The sequence below is a fragment of the Labeo rohita genome, chromosome 4, assembly GCF_022985175.1.
Source record: "Labeo rohita strain BAU-BD-2019 chromosome 4, IGBB_LRoh.1.0, whole genome shotgun sequence".
Taxonomy (NCBI): Eukaryota; Metazoa; Chordata; class Actinopteri; order Cypriniformes; family Cyprinidae; genus Labeo; species Labeo rohita.
The window spans coordinates 14,468,276-14,489,328 of record NC_066872.1 but is presented as its reverse complement, the minus strand read 5'-3'; the positions used below and the strand labels follow the sequence as shown (position 1 = coordinate 14,489,328).

At 36.6% G+C, this 21,053-nt stretch overlaps 1 pseudogene; it reads left to right on the top strand.

Annotated features, from left to right (window-relative positions):
* The first annotated feature begins 995 nt into the window (after positions 1–995).
* LOC127164351 (NACHT, LRR and PYD domains-containing protein 12-like) overlaps positions 996–21,053 on the top strand; it is a 162,452-nt pseudogene continuing 142,394 nt past the window's right edge.

Genomic DNA, 21,053 nt, shown 5'->3' with positions numbered 1-21,053 from the left:
AACTCGACCACATTAATAAAAAACTACAAAATGTACTTACCCACCAGTAGATTTTTTAATAATTCTTAAAGCTTTGCAACACAACGGCGCGCTCTCCTTGTGGTTATGGAAAGATAAATACGTGTTAAAGCTTTCTTGCGAGATAATGTATTGTATTGCGAGATAATCTATCCCATCGTGAGATAATCTATCCTATCGCAAGATTTGTTACAACATCTTGGCAGCACAGTTTTGGCAATCTACACCCAAATCAGACTTCAAATGGTGACCGGAGATATCTGTTTTATATGTATATGCATAAACTTAAAATAATAAAACTGTATTGCAGTTTAAGGAAAACAGGCAGAATTATGACTAAAATTCAGTGGCTTTGCAATCACTTAACCATACAGCACTTTGTGAATATTCATTAAACAAGATGTAAATACAAATTATGTATATTTCATTAGGATTTCCTGTTTTTTTATTTATTTATTTATTTTTTTTTAATGGGTAGTGCTTGACTAGACGTGGTCATCTATTCACAACCTCTTAAAACTACTTGAGGCATTTTCAGAAATGATTACAGTAATAATCAAGGTGTAAGCACAATTGCTTTTGCATATTTCATACTGATTTCATACAGGGTCATGATGGACTATAAATGCACGTGTAAAGGACGTAACCTTGTGGACGTCCTCTCACAACTGGTTCACAACAGTGTATGTACTGAACTACACTGAGCTAAAACTTAAAAGTAACAATTATACATGCAACCCCAGAGAACTGTAGATATGTACAAACGTATCTGAATGCATTTTTAGGAAGTTACATATTTGTATGGATTTATGCCGTCCTACCGCGAATATTTTTGGCCAGGGACACGACGTAGCCTTTCCTGAGAATGAAACTTTAATTTTAACTGACTGAATAACAAAGCTGATGAGAGTTTAGATGACTGATTTTCATTCTTCTCGTTCTCACATCTCTTCTCTTCCTCTTTTCAGAGTTCTTGATCAACACAACACTTCAGAGGAAGAAAAAGACAGATGTACAAACACTGAGGTGAGAGCTTCATCTTTCTCCAGTTGTTTTTTAGGTATGTGTGTTTTCTTAAGATGTGTCACTGGTCAATTTGTGCTTCTAAGACTGATGCTGTGTTGAAGTCATTTTGATGAATTAATTTAAATTTCTTTATATTGTGATCAAACAGATGATCAAGTGTGTCTTTGTCAGTAAATCACAAAAAGATGCATATTCTGATATTGTTTTTACTGTGTTTATTAGTGTGTCTGTGATTCTCAAACAGTCTTTCTTATCATGTGCTCTTTACACTTTGAGAGAGAAACTATCACTCAACAGCTTTGTGTCTAGGGCTGGGTACCGAGTTCGATACTTTTCAGGCACCGACCGAAATGCCTCGATACTATGGAGTATCCAAAGACCTCTTGTTGTTCAATACCAAACTTCGATACCTAAAGGGTTAATCTCGTCAACATCAGTGTGCCAATAAACCTGCAGCACTAGATGTGTTGGACTAGAAGCGGCGGCTTTCACACTGAACGCGTAATGCACAGCGGCAAAAGTTCAACTAATGTGAACTTTGAGCGCGGCTCGCGCGCCTTTGGTCGAAGCAGCAACAAACCGTACTCGCGCGGCGCATCCGCGAGATCGATCCGAAAGCATATGAATCAATCTGCTCTCTGTAGCTCTCTTGATCCTGAGCAGAGCCGCGACAAAGTCGAACACACCTGCTAGTTTACACCGGTTACACTCAGAGATGTGGCTCACCCTTAGATGTAAGGCTACGTTTACACTGGTGCGTTTTTGTTTAAAAAGTTACAACAATCCTCATCCATACTGGCATTTCAGAAAAGATATCTGTCCATACTACACGACCGAAAGTGTGCGTGATGCTACATAAGCAGCAGGGGCTGGCGCAAATTGCGGCATCGGCATCTCCAGGTGCCACGGCTACAGCGGCATCTCTATAGATGCCGGGACATTTTAAAACACTTTAACGTGGCTTAATGCATTAAAATGGTGTTTTTAAAAGACAAATATCAATAAACACATTAATAATAAAGCATATGATGCACAGATAAGCAGATGTGTTGTGTTTAATTGCGCGTAAAGCGTTTTCCTCCCATAAGGAATACCCTTAACATGGCTTAATGAGGACAGTGTTTTTAAAATGCTAAACTCAGTAAACACATTATTAATAAATCATACATACCATGTACAGTATAGTATGATTTATTAATAATGTGTTTATTGAATTTGGTCTTTTAAAACACTGTCTTACCGGCCTTAAGCCACATTAAGCGTTTCTCTTATTATGGTTTTCTATTGGAGGAAAACACTTAATGCGTAATTAAACCCGATGCTTATCTGTATAGTATGATTGATTTATTAATGTTTATTGAATTTGGTATTTTTAAAAACACACTTTTAATGCATTTAGCCACGTTAACGCGTAATTAAACGCGTTGCGTTATTATTCTGTGATTGTTTGCTTGTTTGTACATTATATGCTTTTTTAATAATGTGTTCAATTTGGTCATATAAAAACACCGTCTTAAGGCATTAAGCCACGTTAAGCGTTTTCCTTATAATGGATTCAGTGGGATGAAAACGCTTAATGCGTAATTAAACGCGTTGCCTTCGCACTCTGGGCTGATCTGCTTGTCTGTACATGCTGTAGTAAGCTTTATTAATAATGTGTTTACTCAGTTAGGTCCTTTAAAAACACAATTTAATGCATTATGCCACGTTAGACGTTTTAAAATGTCTACAGCGGCATCTCCACATGCCACGACTACAGCGGCATCTCTACACATTCACAGCTACAGTGGCATCTTCACATGGCAGCGGCATCTACACATGCCACGGCTACAGCGGCATCTCTAGATGGCCAGCAGGATCTCCACACGGCAGCAACTTCCTTCGCTGGCCAATTACATAATTCGATGTAATATTTTTTATTCTAAAAACTACATCGCAAAAAAATGACACTATATGCCAGGACTGTCGTTTGTAAGCATTTATCATAAAGTTTGTTAATAAAGTTAGTTTATGTTTGATATTCGGAGTATTTTCGCCAAGGCTGCTACACTGTAAAAAATAAAAAGTTGAGTTAACTTAAAAAATTAAGTTAATCTGCTGCACAGCAATTTTGAGTTTACTCAACTTTAAAGGAGGGAAGTTGTGCCAACTCATATATAAAAGTTCAGTGAACTTCAGTGAAGTTGAGTTAACTACCAGTCAGAGTTGGCACAACTTAGTTCTTGAAGTTCAGTAAACTCAAAAAAAGTTTTGCAGCAGATTAGCTTAAATTGTTAAGTTGACTCAACTTAAAATATTAAGGTAACCAGCTCCAAAGCCTTTTTGAGTTTACTGAACTTCAAGAACTAAGTTGTGCCAGTAATTTTTTTGTGCCAGTAATTTTTCAGTAACCTCAAAAAAGCTTTGCAGCCGGTTGCTTTAGTATTTTAAGCCAACTCAACTGCATTTTTTACTATTTAACTGTATGACTTTAAATCTTACATCCAGACTCTAAGCCACATTGTATGCTCCTCCACATCCTTTAAGAATACAAATGCATGCAGTATGAACAATACTGTAAATATAACACAAACAAGATTTTGTCATCATTACAGAAAGTATTTATTGGCATTCTGCAAAATGAACACAATTTAGCTTTTCTCCACAAAAACTATTATGTAACTAGGATGTGACTATTTACAATAAAAACACTCTTAAACAAAAAACACACACTTAAAAATTATTTTTTTAAGTGCCAGAAAAATGTAACATTAAAAGTATTAAAATTCTGCAGCCTTAAGTAAAGTTTTAAATCAGAAGTCACAAAAAAAACTTTTATATAATTTAAAGGAAGCTAAACTTTACCGTCATTTTAAACGTTCATCTTGCTCCATCTATTATTTTGGTGCATCCATAATGCAACAAACACACTGGATCAAGAAGCAAAATATTTCAACTATTAACACAACACTTAAAGGAATAATTCAACCAAAATTATTCTGAAAATGTATCATTTACTCACTCCCATGTTTTTCTAAACCGTTGTTCACACTCAACACAAATTTAAATATTTTAATGAAATTTGAGAGACTTCTATCCCTGTATTGAAAGGCTGTTCACCCAAAACTTCAAAGCGTTCATAAAGAGATCATAAATAATTAAATAAATATATAAGTTTAAGTCTCCTGAGGAGACGCAATTGTAGGGATGCATGAAATAGGATTTAGAAAATAGTACATTTGAAAATAGTTTATTTTCATTAATATTAGTATATTTATACCTTTGATACTAGTTTTACTTATTAATATTATTTACATATATTATCTATTAACATTGTTTTTCCTATAATGTATTTTAGCCTGTATTAGGGTTTTACACACTCACACAAAAACTAAACAAAACAGCATGTAGTTTCAGTTAGGTACTTTTATTTTTTTAATTGACATGAGCTTGAAGCAAAAATGAAAATGCTCTAAAAACAGTTATTGGCTAAATACAAATAATAAATGACAGTTGACAATGAACATGAAAAAAATACATCAGAAAGTAAAAATAGAAATAGAAAATAAATGACAAAATTTCCAGGAATAATGTATCTTCAGGATCCTCTGTGATGCCTTTAAGCCCATCAATGTGGTGTGATTGAGTGGCAGTTTCTCTGCAGATGATGAGGTTGTGAATATGATGCATCTGAAATACACAGTTGAGTTTACAGTTAAAGAGTGTCCATGTGTTTATGTAAAAACAATTATGCTTATGAAGGCCATAAGCAAAAATTGACATATAAGCTGTATGCCCTTCAAAATATTAAAAAAAGAAAAATATTGGGATAGTTTTATATAGCTTTAACACTTAAGCATAGACTCAAGTAATAATCATGTACTTATAATGCAGTGCTACTTGACATAGCTTTTAAGCTATCACTGTATAGAAAACTAAAATATAATACAATTTCTGTTTTTTTTTTTTTAATACATGTTATATAAGGCTCAAACTCACAGCACTTGCAGAGATGGAGCAGCATTTAGTGTGAAATGCGTGCTGTGTAATGTGATCACGTCTCTTCAGAAGACTTTGTTTAAACCATTCGATTCTTATGTATTCGTTTTACAATCTCTTTATGAACATTTTGAAGCATCAGAATTTTAGGTGAATAGTTTTTCAGTGAATGGACAGAAATATCTCAGGTTTCATTAAAAATATCTTCATTTGTGTATTAAAGATGAACAAATGTCTTATGGGTTTGGATCGACATGGCTGTGAGTAAATGATGACAGAATTTTCATTTTTTTGGATGATCGAAATTAAGCCAAAGAGGACAGCAACAGCAGTGGTAAGGCCATGTATATATTCCAACACAATCTGCGTCTCTAGTACTACATCCTAGGCACCTTTAGGTTTGAGTGGATGACAACATCATCTTCCAGTAATAGTTAAGATGCTCATCTTCATCCCCTTGGTGTGGACATCCTCTGGCTTTGTGTCCTGCAGTAAAAAAAAGAATTATATTTCCTACTAAATATTGACATTAAATGTTTAAAACATAACAAAAATAATAATAATAAAATTCTGGATAACGACTAGTTTTTACCAGTACAGAAATAAGTCAGAAATAATACAAAAAATACATGTATAAAAAAAAAATACTGCATATCTTCACTGTATGGAATAAACTGACTCTTATTGAAGCTGCTAAATTTGTTCAGCCAAGAGGAGTGAGTGTTGTCTTTTTATTTAATTTTTTTTTTTTTTTTTTGTAACATTAACGGAACAAATATCAGCAGGTTTATGAGGCTAACGTTAATGCACGGATCAAATTTACTGACACACAGGTGATTTTATCTCAGCCGTTGACTCTCATTTCAGACCTACAAGTGATTGTTTATGTAAATAATCACATTTTGACATAACTTTATGTGTATTTGACAATTTAAGCGAACTAAGCTGCCACAGAGAGATGAATCTGTGATCGCATATTTTCTGCACGCTTCGGTTGTGTGTCAATAAACACGTTTATCATCTTACACGTCTTGCGCTTTCACATATATGCACCAGTATCGCGGCATCTCAAAAAAAAAAAAAAAATAAAAAAACAACAACTGTGTTCCAGATAAACTAGTAAGTTATATCGCCTAGCACAACGAAATACAACACATAATTAACCTCTATCTGGTTAATTATACACTCGTTTAATCGACATAAACATTTGAACTGTATCTATAAAAATATATCTGTATACATACCTTGCAAATGCTAACGTTAGCTGATCGTGCTTGGGAAAAACAAAGCTAGCTAACTAGTTAGCCGCTAGACTTCATTCAACAATGTTTATTCTTTCTTTAAAGAACATTACAAACCTAACTGTGTAGTTTATTTGGCTTACTTTCTATATTAAATCTGTGTAGAAAGAACTTACCTTAAAAGAAGACATCCGCTCCCTTTGCCATCGTTGTTTATGTTTGAAGCAGTGAACTCCGTGTATAGTTCAGCGACGGCACTTTGCGCATGCGCAGTAATGTCAAGTTGACCGCTCAAATGAAGAAATAAAAATACTGAGTTTGCTCAACTTTCTTATTTGTGTTCATTGAGAAAAATATAGTAAACATTGAGTTAACTTGTTTTTATGTGTAAACTCAACATTTTGCTTAAAAATGTGTCCACTTGACTTACATTTTTAAACTGAGTGAACAATTTGCAAGTTGGAGTTTTTACAGTGTATAGGGACTATAAAGCTGTAGTGCATTTACAAGACTGACTTACTACAGGTGAAATTCTGCCAATATATTTACTGTACGTACAGTACACAATAATTTTACATGAAAAATGGGGCTTACAGTATTTTTTTAATTTAAATAATTGTTCCAAGTATTTTAATGTATTTTAATTAAAATTACTTTTAACATTTAAAATAACTAATAATCAAACTGTAAAGCTTGTATTTAAGCTTTGTATTCAACCCAGTCTGTGTTAATAGCGCTACAGTATGATGTATAATTTTTTATATATATTGTATAACGTTTTTATGTCGATATAAATTGAATGCATATGCAACCACTTTATATCAACATAACATTTTTTTTTTCCGTTTTGTACTGTTAGGTAAATTTGCAGACAGTCCCTATAGCAGCCTAGGCAAAAATTCAGTGAATATCAAACATAAACATAAACTGTATTAACAAACTTTATGATAAATGCTTACAAATAACAGTCCTGGTATATAGTGTCATTTTGCTGACGTGTAGTTTTTAGAATAAAAAGTATTACATCGAAGTATGTATAATTGGCCAGTGAAGAAAGTCCCTGACATCTGGAGATGCCGGTGTAGTTGCACATGCCAGAGAAAGACCGTGGCATCAAGAGATGCCGCCATAGCCGTGGCATGTGTAGATGCCGCTGTAGCCGTGGCATGTGGAGATGCCGCTGTAGTTGCACACAGGGGCGTAGCACCAAATTCTGGGCCCTATGCACAAGCAGCGGCCATAGGCCCCCGTAAACTCGAGGTTCACAACTACCTACAGACACTATATGTACTTGGACACCATTTAATACATCAATCAACTGATGCATTTTGCCAAAATATTAGCATTTACATTAGTTAACAACATATCTTAAAATTAGATTTAAAGGAAAATAAAATTTGACTCCTCAGGGGCCCTCCCCCTACTTGGGGCCCTGGTAATTTAGTCCCACTTTTCACCCAACTACGAAGCACTAAATAAAAAATAAAAAAGTCAGCTGCTGAAATGTTAAATGGATAGTACATAAGAACCATACTGAAATGTGATAGGAGGTGATCCCTAAAATGGTTATAAAAACCAAAACAAAAATAAATACTGAGAATCTGTTTAACATCACAAAAAAAACAAAAAGAAACTTACACAGCAAAAGATGCAGTGACCTGTGGCTGAATGGCCTTTGGTTTTATTTAGCTGTGATTGACACATAAACAAAAGGGAATAGAGGATAATAACATCCCTGAATATGAGTCAAATTTTGCATATTTCTGTTCAAATACAAAGTGTAAAGTGTACTCATTATTCATGAGTGATTATTAACTAATCAGTGTGTCAGTGGTTCTTCTCAACTCTGACCCTCAAGGTCCACTGCCATACAGAGGGTGCATCTCAATCACCTTGTGAATTGATAAATTGTGTTCACAAATTAAGACACTGATAAGGACAGTGACTCACTACACACTGGTGACTATTTCCGTCCTTATTGTACAGCATCACTACTGATATTTACACACAGAATTAAAATTAATCTCTCTTTTAATGCTATTTACAGTACATCATGATAAATACTTTGTTACATGAATGTGCCAGATTTCAGCCATAAATTAATTGTAGATGTTTGCTAGATTAGACATTACCTGTCTAGTGATGCATATTTATGCTGAAATATGATAGAACCTGATATAATCAGTGCTGCTGTCTACACTGGATGAGGCGCAGCGCAACACTACAAATCCCTGACAGTAAACTGATGCCGTGTTCTATTTATCATGTACTGACACAAAGTTCAAATGATTTTCAACGGTTGCTTTGGTTTGCATCCAGCATAGACAGCCAATCTACGTCACTGTGCATTGCATTCTTGGTATATAATACAAATCACCAAAGATAAAAAAATCTATCTACGTTAATATTTTTAAGAATATATTTTGAATAAATAGACTAATATTTGAATCCCTTGTGTTATAATGTTGGTGGTCAGTTTTTATTTCATCCAGTGAAAAATTGCCTGCAAATCCTTGTTAAAAAAAAAAAAAAAAAAAAATCAAAACAGCTCATCTATAATGTTACTTAAGATGACATTAAAAGCCCAAACTTTCATAAACAAGAGCTCAAGTTAATAGTTAACCTAACTTATCTCTTATAGTTAGCATTACGGTTCAGATGCTAATGAACTTTTTCCGAAGATACTAAACCTTTTCTATAAAGTAAATATTCAACAGAAGTGTGTCATTGACATGAAAGAAAGTGTCAGGAACGCATGTATGTACTATATGTGTAATATTAGAGACTAAACTTACCTGAAATTTGTGAAAACAACAGTGAGAGACGTGTTTTGCTGCTCAACAGTTGAGTTTCCACCCCGTTTCCATGGTAACTTCTTCCGCGCGCATTAAAGCAAGTACATGTCAGATGTACAATTTACATAAATATAATAATTAATATAATATAATATGATATAGCTTTAGAAATGGTAAACATGGTGTAGAAATAACACTGAAAAAATGCTGATTAAGAACTATAAGGCATTAATAATTTGTACACATATTTACATTGAAGAACAGTTTTTAAGCTTTATGTTTTGTTTATTTTTTAAATATTTAACAGTAATTAAGACGTGAATATATTACATGTATGGGTGTAATTTATGTGAATTTATTAACAGACTATATTAGGGCTGTGGTTTATCATGGTGTTTGTGATGCTTAATATGTTTTTATGGATGCATTATAGGCATAAAAATGAAGAGAAATAGGCATGCTAATACACAGCACACGCGTTTTCAACAAAATGATTTTTGCCATGCCAAATACGTTTACATATAGTTTGAGAATGCTTAATAACAGATCATTGATGGGATGTGCAGGTTGTGAGGTGACACATTACTATTTCTACAGTCTATTTCTATATTTTCTATATATATGTTCACGGCTATTATTAAGGCTATAAGTGGTCCGAAATAAACGTGCTTAGGCTAAATTTGAACTAAAATAGGTGGACCAAACAACGACCAATTTTCAACGTTGATTTTTGGGCCAAATAGTTGAACATACTTCTTTATTGCTCTCCCTATACACATACACATTCCACTCCTTTTCTTATAGCTCCCCCTAATGGTCATTGTCCTATATCCCTCCTTTTCTTGAAATGTGATTATTCAAACTGAACCACATCTCAAAACTCTCAATATAAAACAGAGCATTATATCAGTACTTATACTTTCTAACACATCACACTGTCACTTCAATTACTTATTTGATTTAATGTGAACATCATTTAATAAACATCTTTGCCCAACAAATATTGCATTTCTAACACCTTAAATCGACACAGAAATTAAAAGAATTAACAACCCATTAACAACCCTTCAAAATATTTAAAAACTTCCCTTTTATGTCTTTTCTTCTGTTTTTCCCCATCTTAAAATGTCCTCGCAAGAACTTCTCAAAAAACTCAAAGTCCAATAACACAAATGCAATTCCCCTTGATGGCTAGGGGTCGACTACCCTGCCTCCTAGACAGTGCCAGGGATTATTCTGCCCTTTAATGGCAACTGCCTATCTAACATGATCCTTCAACACCAGAGGTTTCCTCCTGATCCTCCGAGGCCTCTGTACAGATTGTTCTCAGGTTCCTGTCCAGACGGTTCTTTAGACACCTGGTCTGGTCCCATCCAGGCATCATCTATGTCAGCATCTCTTGACCAAAGAAACATGTCTAATGCACTTGACACCATTTTATTCCAGAATGACGGATGGTCCTTTCCTCTCCACCACACGATATATGGCTCAGGCTCGAATGCTGTGGTCAACTTGTTCTGTTTCGGTTGCTTGAGTAGAACACAATGTATTTGGTCTTCCCGGAACAGATCTGCTACGCTGCTGCTGAATTGCTGCTGTTGTTGGTTATTACTGTAGTTGTAGATTATTGCTACTGCAAGCAAGTACAGGAACTTGCTACTGCCAATGCATATTTAAGACATACTGCTGCTGCACAATAGCATACATAATAACCCCCCAACAAAGCTGGAAGGGGATAACGAAACAGCTAAAATATGCTGCTGTAAGCATGAAAGCATATGCTGCTGCTATACATTAAAATGCTTGTAATCATCCCTATAAAGGCAAAATAGAGAGACAAAACCCCCCAGAATAAGCAGATCTATTGCCAAGACATATGTACTGCTGCTGCTCCAAAGAGCCATGAGGCCGTGTGTTTGTTATCTATGAGAGCCTGAGTCGGCTTTGCCGAATGGCTTGACGCTAATGGACTATTGCTGTGTGTACCTGATCGTTTGACCAGATAGCTTAAACTAGTGACCTGAGTTAATGTGTTTCTGGACTACTGAAAATAAATTAACTAGTGGCTTAGCAATGTGAACCTGGGTGCTGTACCCTTAGGTTTATTTAACTAAGGACCTAAATAACTATGTGTGTCTGAGCCAATAGCTCAAACTTACCTAGGTAGAAATGTGCATTATGTGTGTCATTGACAAGCAGGAATCACGCTGTAGGCTGATAGATGAAGAAACCCCCAGCAACCACCTGAGGGCTCGGGTGACCTGAGCAAATAGTTTTAAACTAGTCTTTAAAGACTTTATTTTAATGCAGTGTCTGCTTTGCAGCGACTGTGCTGTAATATTATTGCTATAGCCATCTCGTTTAACTATACATACTGCTGCTATTTATATTAATTGTGACCAAACAAAAATTGTGACCTGAAATGCTATAAATGCTGCTGCTGAGAAAATTATTATTCTCGATGACTGAATGCCTGTGTAGGCTGCAGCTACTGCACAATATTTAATCAGAATCTGCGAAGCATAATCTGCTGCTGCTGCATGAAATCTGCTGTAAATCCTGTTGAATGATCAAAAGTAATCAAATGCCTACTGCACCTTAAAGAGTTAATTTACCATCCATGAGTTATCACTAAAGCGCTTTCTGCTGCAGTTGCTACAGTATATTAGCGATAACAATTTGACTTGCTATGCATGCTGCTGCTAAAATGATAATTTCTAACCTTGCATATGAATTTGCTATGCATGGCAGACATTGCAATCCGAATAGCTATGCATACTGCTACTACAGCTGCACAAAGTACTTAGAATTGCTATAGCCCCTTTATTAAATAAACAATGCAATCAAATAATACTTATTTTGCTTTGGAGAGTTCACAAATCTGCTGTGAGCTCTGTTAAATAAGCAAAAGTAATAAAATGCCTATTCGCCTGAGAGTTTGCTTACAGATGCAAAATCGAATCCACGTCAGACGGGTGGGTTGGAGAAGTTACAAATTTATTCAAAATGTTTCAGAAATGCAAATGAGTAACAGAATTCTTAATAACTTAAAAATGAGAAAATAAAATTGTTTCAATAAGAATGTTCAATCCAATCATTTCACAAATAAATTACATAAAGCAAACTCAATAGAAGTCATTCTTAGTCAGTCCAAATCAAATTAAGTTAATATAAATCTAAGAAATCTGTAAAGTGTATAATCATAGAAGCCTTACAAATCTTACAAGTCTTACAAATCTGAGAAGGTTAAGTCTATAGAAGGTCTAGGCTAGCCTGTGAGCTTCAGAGCAGAAAAGGAGAAGAAGCAGAAGAAGAAGTTGAAGTTCTTTGTCTGCATGTGCATTCATACCCTGCATTCTCGAGGAGGTTTGAAACTACCTAAAAATAAGTCTTCCTGCTACGTGGCATCTATGGTGTATTAAAAGGCCAGTAATGACTATATGGTCTTGTGATGTCTGAAAAGAATAATATTTAACTCTGTGGTTTATTCTTCTAGGAAGGCAGGATGTAAAGTTGGTTTATTTCTATATCTCAAAATAATCTGAGACTCCAGACGTGCAGATGCTTGAGATCACGAATAACAGACCTATGCATAAAAGCGTATATTAGGCCAGAATTAAAACTAGACATAGCCAACCTCAGGATATTGTCTTGGCCGAATATAGGACGTACAGATCCGCTGTGCATGTGGCAACCAAAAAGCACACTATGTTCAGTACATCTAGAATATGATTCTTAAGAGAGTACATTTAGTATATGATTAGTCACAATTGATAATACAGAATATTAGTGGAATAATTCATAAACATTTGCATAATTACTTCATAATACATGACCTCTTATATGGATATGTAAATTTCAAAAATCCCAACACATCACTTACCATCCATGCATTATCTTATCAATGAATTTCTATCAACTAAGATACTTCCTACTGCCGCTGCTAAATTGGAAACATAATTGTTTTGCTATGCAGATGCTGCTAATATTTAATAATATTTCTTACATTGCATCTAAATTTGCTATACATGCTGCTGCTGCTATTAAAATTCACTGAATGCGATCTAAATAGCTAAACATACTGCTGATACAACTGCACAAAAGTACTTAGAATTGCTATAAGCCTCTTTATTAAACAAGCAAACACAATCAGTAATGCCTATTTCACTTTGAAGAGTTTGCAAAGTACTGTAGCCCTGTTAAATAGCAAAAGATATAAAATACCTATTGCACCTCATGCAATTCACTGGAATTTCATGCAACTGAAAGTATTATATGCTGTCACTGCTATATTAGAAACCATGATAATCTAACTTGCTAAGCATGCCGCTACTAATGTTATTTAACATTGCATCTGAAATTGCTCTGCATGCATCTACATTGACTGGCCATTGGTAGCGCAAATCGACAAAGCCCCACTGCACTCCCCACATATTAGCGCTATTAGGAGCTTTTCCATAAATTCCATGCATTACCATTAGAGATTAAAACTTAATGTCCGCATTCACCTCCTATCACTTTGTTCTGGCATAAACTGGAAATGGTACGCAATAGAATTTATCTTCGACAAGTAAAAATGTCAGCTTTTCTAAAAACAAAGGAGGCTATCTGAAAAAATGAGGATAGGGAAAAACATGAGCTAGTCAAATCCCCGTCTAGGTTATTTTACTAAAGCTGATGATGGTGTGAAAGTTGTGGAATTCTGCACGTCTGCTCATACAGCACTTGACTAAACTTGAGTTTTTTTTCGCGCCCTTGGGCTTAAACATTCAAATACACATAGTTACGTGTCAAAATGTCTGTCTCCTCGTCAACACAATCATTTGTGTCTTAAAAATAAATGTAAGTATGTGTAAGATAAAGCATGTGTAGTAGTAGGCTATATGAGATCTTGTCATTATATGAAGAGATTTTAAAGGGATAGTTCACCTAAAAATAAAAATACTGTCAACCTTTCCTCAATCAACATTCTCCTCAACATGTCTGGTCCCCACTGACTCCAATAGTGATTTTTATTCATACTATGAAAGGGGGTCCAGCAACTGTTTGTTTCCAGTATTGTTTCAACTATATTTTTTGTGTTCAACAGCAGAAGGAAACTCACACAGGTTTAGAACAACAACAGAATTTGTGTGAACTATTCCTCTAAAGCAGCCTATGCTGTTACCATTTAGTTTCAAAACTCATTGGCTGCGTACGCAACGTGGACCAATCAGCTTGTGCCAAGTGGTATAAGGCTGTGAATATCATCAGTTACGTTAACACCCGTCAGCCTGCGCCATCTAGAGTTTCATGAAAGAACAAGGCATTTCCTTCCACCAGTCTTTACCTTTGGAATGAGCTGCTTGTATGGTTTGGTACAGTGTTCTGTTTTGTCTATCGACTTCACCATTTGCTTGAGGCCAATTCGGTGTGATGATTGAATTGCGTTGAGCGCCAAGAATACTCTGAATTCAGCCCCTGTAAACTGTGTGGTATTGTCTGAAATAATTGTCTCCGGCAATCCATGAGTGGCAAATATCCAGGTCAAACACTTTACGATGTTGCTAGCCTAGCAGTGATGCAGTGAAACACGTGTAACTGACATATTTAAATATATATCTACTTGTTTAAATGAGCGATTTCTGAGGTAATGTTATTTTGATGACTGATCTGGTTTTTGCCCGTGTCTGAAGAGGAACGGAGAGAGACGAAGAAGAGCACATTGTAGGAGCGCTTTGTATGAGTGTGTCACACACAGAAGTGAGTGTTGTGTTGTTTATGGGAAGCTTGTTTGATAAAGTTGCTTCAACAAAAGATTATTGAGGCTTACGTCAGATAAAGGGCAATAGCACAAAGTGAAAGTGTGGACAGTGACTCGCGCTAATAGTGGAAAAGAGTTTTTCTCTGTTTTGTTTCCGTGGTTCGTGTTAGCTGTTGGGGTGACACAGTAACATAGTGAAGGCCATAACAACTGTGAGTGTGCTTAAAGTGCAGTTCCTGCTTAATAATCGTGATCTTAAGACTGGTAATGTATTTATTTTGCTGCATTTTGCATGATGCTGGTGTTTTGATTGAAGAGTAGCGTTGAAAATTAAAGTTTCAATGGGACTATTCACATGTATTCAAATTTCCCACATGTGTCAGAACATGTGAGACTGTGACCGCTGTATGATGCAAATGATGCAGAGACATAACGTTTAGAAGATTTAAGTTTGCAGATTATTTTGTTGCCCAGCCATCCAAGTGACATCTCAATTTGATTCATCTCCAGTTTAATTAAATTTTTTTAAATATATATTGAATCTATGGGACATCTTTACGAAGTTGAGTGGATTTTTGGAAGCAAACTACTTCAGCTAAATAATCTTCAGTTTATTTCAAAGCACCCCACATCCAGACAGCACACTCTAATTCATTGTTTTTGGTATTCTTCCTAGTTTTTCCTATTTTTTGGATAACTGAACTGATAAACAGTGAACACTGGTAATTCAAGTTACTACAGAACTTTGAGTAAACAATTCAAAAAGGGACCTTTCATATAAATGCTCATCTTAAAGTGAGATGCAGCAGCACGACTGGTCTTCAACGAGCCCAAAAGGGCCCATGTCACACCTCTCTTTATCACCCTGCACTAGCTCCCAATTGCAGCTCGCATCAAATTCAAGACACTGATGCTTGCATATAGAACAACCACAGGCTCGGCACCCACCTACCTCCACTCACTGCTACCAATCTACACTCCCTCCAGAACTCTGAGATTCGCCAGTGAGCGACGCCTCGTTGTACCATCACAAAGAGACACAAAATCACTTTCCAGAACATTCTCTTACACCGTTCCTGGCTGGTGGAATGATCTTCCCACCGCTATCCGGAATGCCAACTCCCTAACAACTTTCAAACGACTGCTGAAAACCCATCTCTTTCGACACTACTTGACATAAAAAAAAAAAAAAAAAAATCTACTCTTTTCCCTTTCTAGCTTGTACTTATTTGAACAATGCCTGTTATATGGTAATTTGAGCACTTCGTAGGTCGTTTTGCTTCTTTAGGACAAATCGCTTGATGTATTCCCCACCTGTAAGTCGCTTTGGATAAAAGCGTCTGCTAAATGAATAAATATAAATGTAAATTTCTTTGTGAATGCTTTGTTTTAGTTATTTGTTGTTTTCAATTGTAATTGTTTGAAATTGATCATTTGAAACTGAGAATTGGTGAGTTCACACATTAATGAAATGTTTCATTTTGACATTTGAAAGGGGATTTGTCATACTGAAAGTGAAAGTGTCAACTGTTGTATTGGAAGGTGATGGTGTGAATTCAAAAAAAGACAAAAACTGTAAACTTTTTTTTTTCTTTTATTCATTGATTGCTCAGTGAAAATAAGTAATTATAGGAAAAGGAAATCTAAAAGAAAAAAAATATATTTCCTTTTGCACTTATTTACAGTGTATCTTTTTGTTGAAAGCTGTCAGGGTCTCACTGTATTAGATCTGGGAAGGGAGGAGCGTATCAGACAGCATTCTCACATATGAGGTACTTTAGGAGGCTACCGTGTAAACCTGAAGCTTACCCTTGTCAATCTTTAGTGTCATAACACAATAGACTGTAACGGAGACGCTGAACCTTGATATCAGTCCACACAGGCAAACAATCCAAACAGGGAAATCCAAGAAATCGAGGCAGAATCATACACGTGCAAACAAATCAGAGTAATCAGGAAACGCTTGGTAAGGCAGGTAAACTGGCAATACTTCACAATGAGAGAGCACATGGTCACAGCTTAAGTAGTCCCAAACAGGAAGTGAGTGTAGAAGCAGCAGAGGGAGCGCGCAGTCAGTATTCAGGTGATGGCTCCCTCTGCTGGCTTGGCATTACATAGACACGGCACTGTTTGATTTTGACAATACCCTGATACCCCTCGTGGGCCAACAACAGAGTGCAGTATCTGGCTGCTTGAGGAATAATTATTCAGTTTCCCCTTAGAATCAAGTGGCCAGTGCTTGACAGTTCATCTTTGATGCGTGTATAATGAGGACTACACACGCTCCAACTACTCTGCTGGATACATTTCCTCAACCTGCGCTGAGTTTCATCCGCTGCCACTATCTCCTCTAATTCACGAGGTGTAAAAGCTTTCGGGATGGCATGCTTCGCAACAAAGTAAATGTGCTCGTTGTCACCTGTTGCAACTGCCGGTGGGTTCACAGTGAGACGAGAAAGTGAGTCGGCTGCATTCTGTGGGCCAGGCTTGTAAAGTACTTTGAATTTGTAGGGCTGTAGCCTTAAAGCCCAACTGAGCGGGTCCTGGCAGGTGGTTTTGATTTTGGTGAGTAAATCATCTCCAATGGCTTATGGTCAGTTATCATTTAAAATTCTTTACTGTACAGGAACACATGAAACTTCTCGCAGGCCCACACTACTGTGAGCACTTCTCTTTCGGTCTGTGAATACTGCCCTTCCACATCTGTCAAGGCATGGCTAGCATAGTACACTGGCTTATATGTTCCATCTGCTTGTATTTGGGTCAAGAAAGTTTTAGCCCTACTGGACTTTTCACCAGCTAAAAATGGTTTAAAGTAAGTTACAGTGCTATCTTTTGCTGTAGTGTCAGTGCCCCATGAAAAATATCGGTTTACATTTCCAAACATTCTGTCCCCTATGAATTGTAATAACCTAGTGAGACGCCTCAAAGGTTCTGTAATAATAGCCAGGTTGGGAATGAATTGGCCACAATAATTTACCAAGCCGAGGAAACTCCTCACCTCAGTGGCATTCTATGGCTGTTGAGTGTTTTGCACTGCCTCCACTTCAGTGTTAATTTCGTCAACGAAAACGATGACGAAAAATATTTGTCGAACATTTTTTCTGTGACTCAGACGAGACGTTGACGAGCTAAAACTAATATCTGATGATAAAAAATATGATGAAATTTATGCCATCTCTTCGTTAACGAGACGAGATGGAACGAGAATATTATTTGATAATTGGATGAGGGGCGTTTGCGTTTCTAGTCTCAGTATGGCAGCCGCAATGGAAAGACAGGCTACCAAAACGCAAATTGTGATCTGAAACAATGGCCTCGGCACCTGAAGGGTTAGGGATAGAGTCACCAGATGTTCCGTTTTCCCCGGTAGTCGCAATTCGTTGTCAATTAATTTAAAGTTAGTGAAGGTGGGATAGGCGGAATCACGCTGATAGACAAACAGCAGAAGTGCTCTCTCTCGCACAGGCTCCGCTTCTTCTGTTTTCAGACAGCGTGCGATCAGTTCTCAGTGCTCAGATGCACACACAGTAGTCCAAATGTGAGTATCTCACGTGAATTATGTAAGTTATGGCTTAAGTGAACGTAAACGGGTGTGTAAAAACTAAATGTGTCAGTATTGCATGCATGCCTTCCTTCCGTCTTAAAGGGACAGCATTCCTTATTAAACGTGTCATTAATCTGTCACTAAATGTTAATCAATAAAATATGTCATTAATGTAAATCAACAAAAGATGTTAAATAAATGTATAGCCTACATGTTAATTAAACTTACTGTATCTGAAAAATTAGTTTAATTTGTATCTCTAGCATATTTGTCTTATTGTGCCTCTTTTTCAAAAATTACAAATTATATATATATAAATATATATATATATATATATATATATATATATATATATATATATGAACAACTATAATTATAGTAAGTATATAATAATAAGTAAAAGTACAAGTATAATAATAAGTACTTTTTTTTTTTCCCATACTGTTAAAGGGATAGTTCACCCAAAATTGAAAATTGTCATAATGTATTAAAGTTTTCCCAAATTCAATCCTTTATTCAAATTTATCATTAGCTTTAATTTGATCTAAAAGAATTAATGATTATTTTAGTTTGAAGACTAAAATAGCTACCAAAATAAATGTTGGTAACTGCAGTTTGACCAAAAGTAATGACTAAAAGTTGACAAAAATGCAATGACTTTTTGTCGACTAAAACTAGACTAAAACTATGAAAGACTCAAATGACTAAAATGTGACTATTAAGCACTTTGGTCTCAAGATAAAGACTAAGACTAAATCAAAATGCCTGCCAAAATTAACAGTGCTCCACTTTAGATTGTGCTACCCAAATTACATTCTTTGAGAGCACATGACCCATGAATTCCATCTCAGTCATCCTGAAGACACATTTATCCTTGTTTAGTATCAGCTGTTTTTCTTGCAAGCATTTCAGCACTTGGTGTAAGCGTGCATCATGCTCCTGCACAGTCTTTCCAAATACCACAATGTCATCCGAGATGTTGTGGACTCCGTCAATGCCCTGCAAGACTTGGAGAATTACATGCTGGTACATTTCAGGAGCGGAAGAGATGCCAAACATGAGTCTTTTATATCTCCATAGGCCAGTATATGTGACAGAATGTCAATGCTCGTGATTCAGGTTCCAGCTCAATTTGGTGATATCCCCATTTCAAGTCCAACTTGGAGAACCACTCGGCACCCGTTATGTCCTCCAGAATTTCATCGATGGTGGGGATGGGGTATCGCTCACGGACAACAGCTTCATTGACTCTATGCATGTCCACACAAATCCTGATGTCTCCACCTTTCTTATGCCCCCCCCCCCCCCCCCACGAGAGGTGATACCCATGGAATAGGTTTTTCAGCCTTTTTGATGACATCCATTTCTTCAAGCTGCTGCAGTTTCTCCTCAGCTAATTTCCTGATGCTGAATGGCAGTCTACGTATCGGCTGTGCGACAGGAACAACGCTGCTGTCAACATGTAATTGCAGACGAAAGTCTTTTAGCTTCCCCAAACCTTCAAATCAGGCCTTGTATTCCTGTTGTAATGATGTTGCAAATATAGAAGTGTCTTATTGGTTCACTGCATTGATGTCTGATCGAGCACCAATGTGTAAAACTCCAAGAGCAGCTGCAGTTTTGCGTCCCAACACAGATGTCTGTGCACCATTTACAACCAAAATGTCCACTTTAATGCTCCTATTTCCTGCAACAGGACTAATGTCAGCAGTGAAATATCCTTCCACCACAAGTGGCGTGTCTGATCCATAAGCATATAGCCATTTTGATGTGCTCTTTATCTGTGTATGACCATTGTTCTGCAGTGCTTGGAACACCTTTGAACCGACAATGTTACAACTTGCACCTGACATTTCAGCATCATTTGTGTCCCCTTGCAGAACAAACACCCATTCAGGATCATCATCCTCTCCTGTGATGTCCACTGACACTTTGTTGTGTGGCACCTTACTTGTCACTTGGTTTACTTTTAGTCCTGTTTTGGTATGGCAAACCGCTGCAAAGTGGCCTTCTTTGCCACAGAAGCGACACTGTTCCCCTTTTGCAACAGTACATGATTTCCCATAATGTCCTACACGGCCACAACGACGGCATGTTAGTTGGCGTGCATGTTTTGTGCTTTGTTGTGATGATGTAGACGATTTGTATTTTGATTGCGGCTTACCCTGAACGGACTGTGTGCTCATGTGCAAAGTTTTGCCTTTTCCAACAGCATTAATAGTGAGTTTGTTGGTCTGCAGCTTCCATAGTTCTGGCAATATCTGGCAAAATAAACAATGTGAGATCCTTCTCACGCAACAGTCTTCTCCTGAGCGCAGTAGAGGTACACTTGTCACGAATGAAATCATCTTTGTGATCACCAAAATCACACGTCACAGCCAACTGCTTCAGTCTGCTTACAAACAAGTCCACTGACTTGATCACTGACTGTGATCTTGTACTGCTTGCCGAAAAATATGCCTCTCATATGGAACATTTTTCTTTGGCGTGAAATAATCATTCAACTTTGTCAATGCTATGTCATAATCTTTATCCTCACCGGTGTCTTCCATTGTCACAAATATATCTATCTATCTAATATATTTCTCGCACATTTCTGAGCATCATCTTTAATGCCAGAAGCCGTCAAATTAAGTTTGAAATTGCTCACCCGTTTTGCCTATTGCAATCCAATGCCGGCGGGGTCTATGTGCACATCAAACGGG